Source organism: Pteropus vampyrus, unplaced genomic scaffold (assembly GCF_000151845.1).
Source record: "Pteropus vampyrus isolate Shadow unplaced genomic scaffold, Pvam_2.0 Scaffold332, whole genome shotgun sequence".
Classification (NCBI taxonomy): Eukaryota; Metazoa; Chordata; class Mammalia; order Chiroptera; family Pteropodidae; genus Pteropus; species Pteropus vampyrus.
Window position 1 is genome coordinate 571,304 of NW_011889113.1, and position 9,694 is coordinate 580,997.

General features: G+C 37.2%; 1 long non-coding RNA gene across 1 annotated transcript in view; it reads right to left on the reverse strand.

Moving 5' to 3' along the window:
* The window catches only part of LOC111730728, a 29,840-nt gene extending 20,366 nt beyond the window's left edge, over positions 1 to 9,474 (reverse strand). Inside the window, exons 1-3 of the long non-coding RNA XR_002776801.1 lie at positions 9,379 to 9,474; positions 8,486 to 8,672; positions 6,486 to 6,557 (exon numbers count right to left, since the gene is read on the reverse strand). This is a non-coding gene — a long non-coding RNA (uncharacterized LOC111730728). The remainder of the gene's footprint in view (positions 1 to 6,485; positions 6,558 to 8,485; positions 8,673 to 9,378) is intronic.
* Positions 9,475 to 9,694: the final 220 nt, after the last annotated feature.

A 9,694-nucleotide genomic window follows, 5' to 3' on the forward strand; every position in this document is an offset into this window, starting at 1 on the left:
CTGGCAGCTTTTGCTTCTCACTTGATCCTTCTTCCTTGTCCCTGGCCCTCTTCCCACCTCACAATCTGAGCCTCCCTGCCTGAAAATTGTGGACCAAGAACAGGTGTTAGAGTTTTGTTCTATCATTTTTAAATAACAAATTTCGCTCGGGCATCTCCTCTGGGGGGAGCGGGGGGAAGACCTTATAAGCTTATAAGGATGCTAGTTGAAGAATTGAAGCTGCTCTGCAAACTATTCTTTCTCTTTTCTTCTCTCTTTACCCCTATTTCTCCATGCACATCATCTCTCTTTCACTCTCTCCACCTATTTACCTTTTATGCCCCCTTATGATTTCAGTTTGCACATGGCTTTGGCTGGTCACAGTCCTGATCCATGACATCTTTTCAACAATTCCTATGTTGCTTTGATTTTAGATTTGAAGATAGAGATGTGATTGGCTCAATTCATTCTTTTGTGTCCAGTCATGGTTCATAAATATTTGGTAACTACTACAGCTTGAATTGTGACCCCCCCCCAATAAAGATATGCAGATGTCCTAACCCTCCTGATACCTGTGAATGTGACCTTATTTAAAAATAGGGTCTTAGTAGATGTAGTCGCATCAAGGTGACATTACAGGTTAGTCCCTTAATCCATTACAACTGGTGTTCTTATCAGAAGAGAGAAGTCTGGATACAGGGACAGAGGGAATATTGCCATGTGAAGATGGAGACAGAGACTGGAGTTATGCTTTCACACGCCAAGGAATGCCTGCAGCTACCAGAACAGGAAAAGTATCCTCCTTTACAAGTTTCCTGCCAGCACCTTAATTTTGGACTTCTCGCCTCCCAAACTGTAAAAGAAGACATCTATGCTGCCTTAGCCACTCAGATTATGGTACTTTATTACAGCAATCCTAGAAAATTAATACAGCCACATTAGTCAATTTCTCAACCCTTATCCAAATGTTTAGAGCATGTCCAATATCCCAAAATGATACTTTTGCCCTCTAGCTGAGCTTATGAGAAGATTTTTTTTCCTTAGAAATTGTGGGAATAGGTAGCCAATGTCCATATTTCTTGTCAAGAACATACCCGGTGACTATTGCTAATAAAAATTTTCTCCAAAGAAAGAAGGAGGTGTACTAGTTTATTTTCTGTTTTTTTGTTTTGTTTTGTTTTTGTTTTTTTTTTTGTCAGAGGTACATGGTTTATTCTCCAACTTCTGGGAAAGGGGAAATTTTCGAAAGAAAAAAAATAAATTCTTCTAAAACTGAAATTAATAGTTTTTTTTAAAAATGTCTTTTTGTTTTCCTCTACCCTAATTCTCATACTTTTGAAAAGAGAATTTAAAAACAGGAAGAAAGATTTTCATACTTAATATTGACCATCATACATCATTTTTTTAATTCTTCTATTCTCATTAGCATGAGGAAAGGCACTAAAACCTAAGATAAAACCCAAGAAAGAAATAGGCACAATATGCTATTCAACACATCCTACATGTCCCTTTTATTTTTTTTATGGAAATATAATTGACATATAACATTGTATAAGTTTAAGATGTACAATGTGTTGGTTCAATGTATATTTCAATTTGATTATCATCATGGAGTTAGCTAACACCTTCACATATCATTTAGTTGGAATATGAAAGTGGAGAAATCAGGAAAGTGAAGATGTGGGGTAGTGGAGAGAAAAACAGGAGAGACCCTGAAATAATTCTGTAAAGGGCAAGATAGTAAAGGTTGTTGAGTTGCAGGCTATAGGGTCTCTGTCAAAATTTGTAGCATAAAAAGCAGACATAGACGATATGCAAATAAATGGGCATGACCCCATTACAATAAAATTTACCAAAAATAGAGAAGGGGATTGAATTTGACGTGCAGGCTGTGGTTTGCCAACCCCATGTCCAGAGGATGATTCAAACACCCTGGGGCTTTCCGATGAGGCTCTTCATTGGTTTGCACTCAGCGTGGAAGTGTAGAGCATCCTATCCATGGGGACACTAACTATAATAACCTCTTCTCTTCCCTGTTCCTCCAGAAAATGGACCTCAGCTACAGTCAATTATAGTGTGTGAGAACACACGTGGTCGATGACAGGAACTTCAAGGCATGGAGGCTTTACCCCAAGGAGCTTGGTATCCCTTAAAGGTGTGTTAAGATCTACCTCTGCCTCTAGAGAATCCCTCAGAATTTCAGTGTGCTGGCAGTCACACTTCACCATTTGTTGACAGACTGCCATAGAAATGTCCTTTCTCAGAACAAAAGTAGCATGTTAAGCAGGGGGAATCCATACTGCAAGCATATTTAGATACAGAAACCTGTGTAGGTCTACAGCCCCACAGCAGCTAATAAAGGCAGTCTGATGTTATCACTGAGCAAATGCTTAATGACAGTAGAGTGTATATGAATGCCTTGTGGTACAAAAGAAAAAAAAAAGCCAGTTACCATTCTACAAAGACAGAACATAATATATATTGTCACTGGCCACAGAGGCACGTAACTCATGATGTCATCCTGGCCAGTTTTCAGAGCTCTTCGCATGGTCCACAAAACTCACAGTGTCCTTACACTCACCGAGACTGCTCAAAATGTTACTACCTGCAACAATTCATGTATGAAGTCAGAGACAGATCAGAGATTCCACATAGTTTCCTGACTTTCCAATGTCCAAATGTCCCCAAGGCCCTGTGCTGTTAGACTGTATCTCAGATCTAAAACACTTCCATTTACAGTGGAGAATTCCATCATGCAAAACAAAAACAAAAAGACAAAAAGCACATTTCATTCGCTATCCTGCCAACGATGTGCTGAATTTGGCTTACACCAGCTTGTCAGAGCCAAATGTCGAATTTTCAGAAACTTTGTGAGCTAAATGACATCATGCTGTAGCTTAAAATCAGCCATCTTGAGAGCATTTATTTCACAAACACCAGCAAATACTACAAATCAAGATCTTCCTTTTTCCAGGGAACTAGGTGTTCCACATTTACAGAACACCACTGACCCTGTTCCTGCCCTACTGCACCAGCCAGAAAGTCCTTGGTTTTTTTTAATCAGATATTCCACTTCTTGAACTATCTAGTTACTTGATCACTAAGTTCTAAATTTTCAATGTCTTCTATTTTGGAGTCTACCTCTTTATCATCCTCCCCCTGTCACAGAACAACAAAGAAACAATAGAAATCAGCTGTTACATCTCCCACCAACAACACATCTGGTCCACACGTCAGAGTAACCATCACTCATGATATTCCTACAGCAGAAACAGCTATTATCACTAAGATCATTCTACATCCCAACCCACCACCTACAAAACCTCCGAAAGGAGGGAAAATACTTTTTAAAAGTTTAAATTTAAAAGCAGGCATTTGAAAAAAAAATTACTGATAAAAATTTTAATTCTAGACTGTGTCAAAAGGAGCACATTCCCCATAAGAAGTACAGAATAAGACTAATTCCTCAGACAAGCTGCTTCTGCAAAGTTGAGAAGAGCAGCTGTGAATGTTGGCTTCAATCCAGCTTGATAAGTTAGGGATAGTCTGCTGCTGTTCATGGAAAATTATGACAGGGATTGTTTATCCCTTATGGTTTTCACTTGATTTCTCTCTCACAAAAAGGGAAACAAGCCTTGTTCAAAGTGTAAAACTTTCTAGACTGCAATTATAACATAAGAGGATGAATCCTATTTTTTCTTTTTTTGTATAACTGTACTGCTTTTGCTTTCTCCCCCATTTTTTGTGCTTAATGAGACAGAAAGAAATACTGATATGAACGTGCACATTTATCAATTGATTGTTCCTAAAATTTACACATAAAATGCTATTTTGACTAAATATCACTCTCATTAGACAGCCATAATGTATAAATTCTACCATTAAAGTATCATTCTTTTTGTTTAAAAAAGTTCTATGTTAAACTATTCATATTTTAATCTGAACCAAATTATCCAAAATTTTAAAAACTTAGACATTCTTTACACTACAATCTTTGTATACCCAGAGTTTATGAGGTCCTGGACTGCTTTAAAGGAATACATATATGGGCCTTAGACTTACTTGATCAAGAGAGTTCATGAAGGATACATGGTTCCTCTAAAGTGTCTCTGAAGATGGTACCAGAACAAGTTTATCTCTATGTAGCAAGGTAAGAAGTTAGATAATATGCCCAAGATCACACAGCTAGTAAATGGTAGAGCTAAGAGTTGAGTCAAGATCTAATTTCAAAATTTTAGTATTTACCCTATATTGTATTGCTTAGTGGAGTAGAAATGAGGATTTAATCTCTGGTAATATGCAACAATCCCAGGGATTATGACATGTCTTTGTTCTAAATGACAGCTATGCTAGATTATGAAAATGTCATCTGGTATTCTGCAAAAATCCTTGGCCAAACAAAGCATGATCTAAGAATTTCATTTGCTGTTTCTTGAAGCCCATGTATTAGGAATCGACAGGAGGTGATAATGATGCTTTTCAGTTAATAGTGCTTGCGTTAGTTTCCCATGGCTGCTATAACAGATTATCACAAATTGTGTGCCTTAAAACAACAAAAACTTATTTCCTCACAATTCTGGAAACAGAAGTCCAAAATCAGTGTCAGCAGGACCGTGCTCTATCTGGAAGCTCTGGGAGAGAATCCTTTCCCTGGCACCTTTACCTTCTGGTGGCTGTCAGCATTCAATGCCTTGTAGCCATATCTGTCTCTGCTCTGTCTCCACATGGCTTTCTCCTCTGTTTGTCTGTATTATCTCCCTTTGCCTCTCTCTTATAAGGATATTTGTAATGGCATTTAGAAACCACACGGATAATTCAGGGTAACCACCGTATCTCAAAACCCTTAACTTAATACATCTACAAAGACTCTTTACCCACATAAGTTACCATTTACAAACTACAGAGATGGGGACTTAATATCTTTGGGTGCTCATTACTCATTATATAACACTACAGTAGTATATTTGGTGAAATCTATTTTTCATTCACATACAGGAGAGCTGCATGTAGTGGTAGTTAGATGACTCTATTTGTGCTTCCTTGGAAAAAAATGGACAGGAGACTACTCTTTATATTTTTTTCTTTTCCACATTCCTACCATCCTCTCCACTCCCTATTATCCCCCACTCCACCTTCATCTCCTGCAATTGGGCCAGTTCCCTACTGGAACTGTTTCTGGAGTACAGGTTAGCTGTAGACTGTAAGTAACACTGCCTTAGACTCTGCTATGAATCCTACACTTTGGAGGCACCTGCTCTAGCTTTACTGACGCTGTACCTTTCCTCCACAAGGAAGAGTCCATAGATCAGGAGAAGCGCCCACCTAGGGCTCATGCCCTTACATCTCCCATTCTAGACCATATTCCAGAGACCTGCAATCTTGAAATTCTCTGCCCAAGGATCTCCTAAGGCTTCCTTTCCAAAGATGGAATGTGTGGCCAGTGTAGACACTCCTAGCTCTAAGAGATGACCAAGATGAGGCTATATAAGGTATGGATTCACTTGCTGGAACAGACTGAAACATCTATACACGTGCACTCCAGGTCAGAGCCAGGCGCGGAATGTGAAGGTGGGAGGCCTAAAGGCTGAGTTTCCATGCATTCTTTGACCCAATGCCCTGCAAATATCAGAGGTGGACCTGGTCCTAAGGACAAGAATTGAGGCAGAACCAGGTATGACTGTGAGCTGCCCTTTGGATTCTTCATGACATGCTTGAAGAACACAGAATACCAGATAGTTGGAAATAGCTCAGTAACTACTCACCGATTTAATTTCTAACAATACTAAAAATATGTAATGCTTGCCTTAATATATTAATAGCCATAATAATGTTCATACTTTTTGACTCAACAATTTTGCTTGCTAGAATTTAGTCTTTGAAAATATTTCAAAATAGAGAAAAGTCATTACATAGAGATTTTCATCCCCAAATTGTTTTGCTTTTTAAGTAAATAAAAAGTGGAACATCCCAAATGTCCAATAATAGACACATGGCTAAATAAACTGTATATTGAAATCAACATAATGGAGCTTATAAAAATAATATTTACAAATTTCTTTAATAACATGGAAAATTCTTATAATATTGAGTAATAAATAAAAGAAATATATAAAATTATAACAAAAAATAATCTCAACTAAATGCAAAATAATTCTAGAAAAAAATGACTTCAAGGAAATAACAAAATGTTAATCTGGGCCCACAGATTAGATTATTTGTATTACACTTTATAATTTAACTAACAAATTGTCTACAGTGACATACATTACTTTTGCAACAAGAGTTTTTAAAGCAACATTAAAAATACAACATTGAGACCACATACACATTGTGCTTACTCTTTCCCTCCCCAGACCACACTAGATGACCGTAGAGATAGTATTTTTAAGAGCATAAACCCACAAAGAGAAAGAGAACAAGAGAAAAGACAATAGCAAATCAAAATTTGGGAACTAGAAATCTGGTGAATAAGACATAATTGATGACACAGAGCTGAAAAGACTGACCTTACTAACGAGCAGCAGGGGACGCCAGGTGAGCTATAGAAAAACTCCTGATTTTCAAGAATTGCAGCCACCCTATTAAAAGAGAGTGGGAACGCAGATGGGTTATAAAAACAAGAGGATAAATTGAAAATCTGTACAAACTGCATTTAGAACCTCAGAAGTCTCTCTCACCCCAAAAGAAGACAGAGGCTTATGCTCTTAAAAGAATGAACCAGAAAGATTCTGAGCTAAATACATAGGCAGAGCAGAGGGCGGGCATGTTATATTGAAAAATATGGGCATTGTGTAAGTGGTGAGATCTGTTAGCTTCCTCCAGAATGCTAGTAGAGAGGCTTGCACCTTTCAGAAGAGAAACTGACCAGACCAAGAGAAAAGACACGTATTTTATTGTGGAAGTCCCTCGATAAAGAAGCCACCCATTGAGAAGCCCTTGACATTTATACCTAGTTATCGACCAACTTTTTATCACCTCATCCTTAAAAATGAGTGGAATCCAAGGATCATAAGTCATTTGAGGAAAGGCTCCAACATAAAAGAGAGAAGTTAAGATATCCAAAATGTAAGAAATAACTCGGGAGAAACAGAAATGTTGCAGTAAGCAGATAGAAAATTAGAATCAACTATAATTGAAACCCTCAGAGAAATAAGGTTGTATACTTAATCCGCAAAATAAAAACACAAGGCTATAAATCAAAGAACATTGTGAGGAAAAAAAAAAGATCTTTGTACTTTAAAAGCAACATGATAGCAAAATGAAAATCTCAACAACAAAAAGGCTCAGAAGCAAAGTTAACCATTGCAGGTCGAGTAGTAGAGCCAATCCTCAAACCAGCTTTTCCAGTATTCCACTCCCTGCCTTTATCAATCAATACCTGTCCCTAATGTATTCTTATGGAGGGTGGCTGTGGTTTAAAGAATTTATCTGGGCCACTTTAAGCCTCTCTTAGAACTGTTATATCAAAGTATTCTAACTTCATGAGCAATGAAACTTTATTGCCAGACTCTGCCATTTATCTGGAAATAGAAGAATAGGTTTGCTCTCCCCTCTACTTTCCCCCTCATTCTTAAAGGCATTCTATGCGATAATTTCATAACACCAATTGCCCATTGGGTGTTCTATTTTCTTCTTCCAGGCAGCACAAAATTGACTCTACTTTTAAAGCCTATGGAAATAGTAACTAGAATTAGGAAGAGGTATTGACATGCTCCCAGAGGTAATACACAGCTCCAGCAGTAACTTGCACTAACGCCGGCCAGCTCTACCCAGAGATCCAGAGATGCAGGCCCACCCTGAACCATTTTTGCTCAGCCCTTCATTCTCTCCAAGATCATTAATTACCCACTCCTTCAGCCCATTCCTGCTACACATAGGTGCTATGAACACAAGCCTGTCTCCTTTTATACGGTCGTTTGAAACTGTCACAACAGCCAAAGCTCAGATTTAATCATTTAAATTAATGCATTTTCTTTAACAAATTGTAACAGTATTTAAGTACAGTATGACAGATCTGGGACTAAAACAACACCGTTGATCAGTGTTGTTCTCACAGCCAAAGGTCTATCTTTGTGAAGAGCTAAATTCCTAGTTTTAAAAAGCTTTTAGATTTTTAATTTTACTGTGCCAAAAGCTTTTAGTTGTTTTTGTTGTTATTTGATATATACTGGAGTTCTAGAAGAACCAAATATACAATTATCAAACTTGTTTCTAGTTGCATTGAATCAGAAGCATTACATAAAATAAAAGTTCATTAAAATAGATGTGTCCTGCTATGAGAAAGTTCGACAACTGAACCCATAAAACAAATGTGTTGGAAGAAATCATTCACACCACTAGATGTCTAAACAATTAGAATTTGTCAAAAATAAAATTCTTTAGTCCACTTAAACTACATCCCCATACTTTGCCATTTATTAACTATATACTTTAAGCACATAAGTTTACTTTTACAAGAGCTACAATAGTTATCAGGTAGTTTCCAAAATCATTTTGTATGTCTTACCTCATTTGATCCCATTTACAACACTGTTGAGTATGCAGAGCAACTCTTATCTCCAATTTATAGATGGTGAAATGACTTGTTATAATGACAATTCTGAAAACAGATTTCCTTCACATAAATGTTTCTTCTTTGCATATACCAATGCTTCCAGCAGTAACTAAATCCAGAAGGAGCTCAATAAATGTTTCTGGGGAAAACAAAAACCATACCTGAAGAAAATATTTACTTTCAAAGTTATATTTTAAGGGATTTCAAAGAACAATGTTTGCAGGAATAACACATGGTAAACCTCTGATGCAGCAAGGGTTTGAATTTTTAGCTTCCTAGAAGAGACAGAAAGTCTCTTGACTCATACTCTGAACTTAAGTCACTTCCTGAGTGAAATGTCAGCTTGGCTGACTGTATCTTTTACAATAGTCCTAGCTCAGAAATCAATAAAATAAATAAGGTAAAGTCTAACTAATGCTGAGCTACTTGGAGAATAAGTAGTATAATCTGAAATATTGAAAGCTATTAAAGAAATAAAGTTAGTTCTACTATTTTGAATTACACAAAGCAACTCAAAGAATGCTAACAATATGACTTTAGTGGAGAAATAAGTATGACTCATTATTAGCAAATAAAGTGTTTCTTGTCACGGTTGCTTTGAGTAAACAGCTCTGTGACAGAGGTGGCCACATTGTTTAGTGATCATCTGCTTCCATGTATAACCATCTCCAGTACCCAGTCCCAAGGTAGAGTCTGGATCTTATCCATCTCGGTATTGCTGGAGCCTGTCTGGTCCATGTATTACAGGGACTCAATAAATGTTTGATGAGGAAGTTAATTAATGAATAAATAAACTGCTGTTGAATGACTGTTGAATATATCTTGGCAGAGAAAATAGCACAGACCGTAGAGTCAGAACAACTTGAGTTCACTTTCCAGCTCAGCAAAACAGTAGCTACAATATCTTGTTTCTTAACCTCTGAGTCCATCTTGTCTCACCTGTAAAATGAGGGTAACAGCGGGTAATAATGCCAACCATATAGGGTTTCTCTGATGAGGAAATGAGAGAATGAGGTCAGCATTTTAACTGCTTTCCCTGACACCTTGTATGTACTATAAATCTACTTTAACCATGAAAAAATTTATCAGACAAGCTAAACTTCCAATCTCAAAATAGCACAGTACTGAATAATTAAGTCCTGAAATAGTAGGGTTCAATTA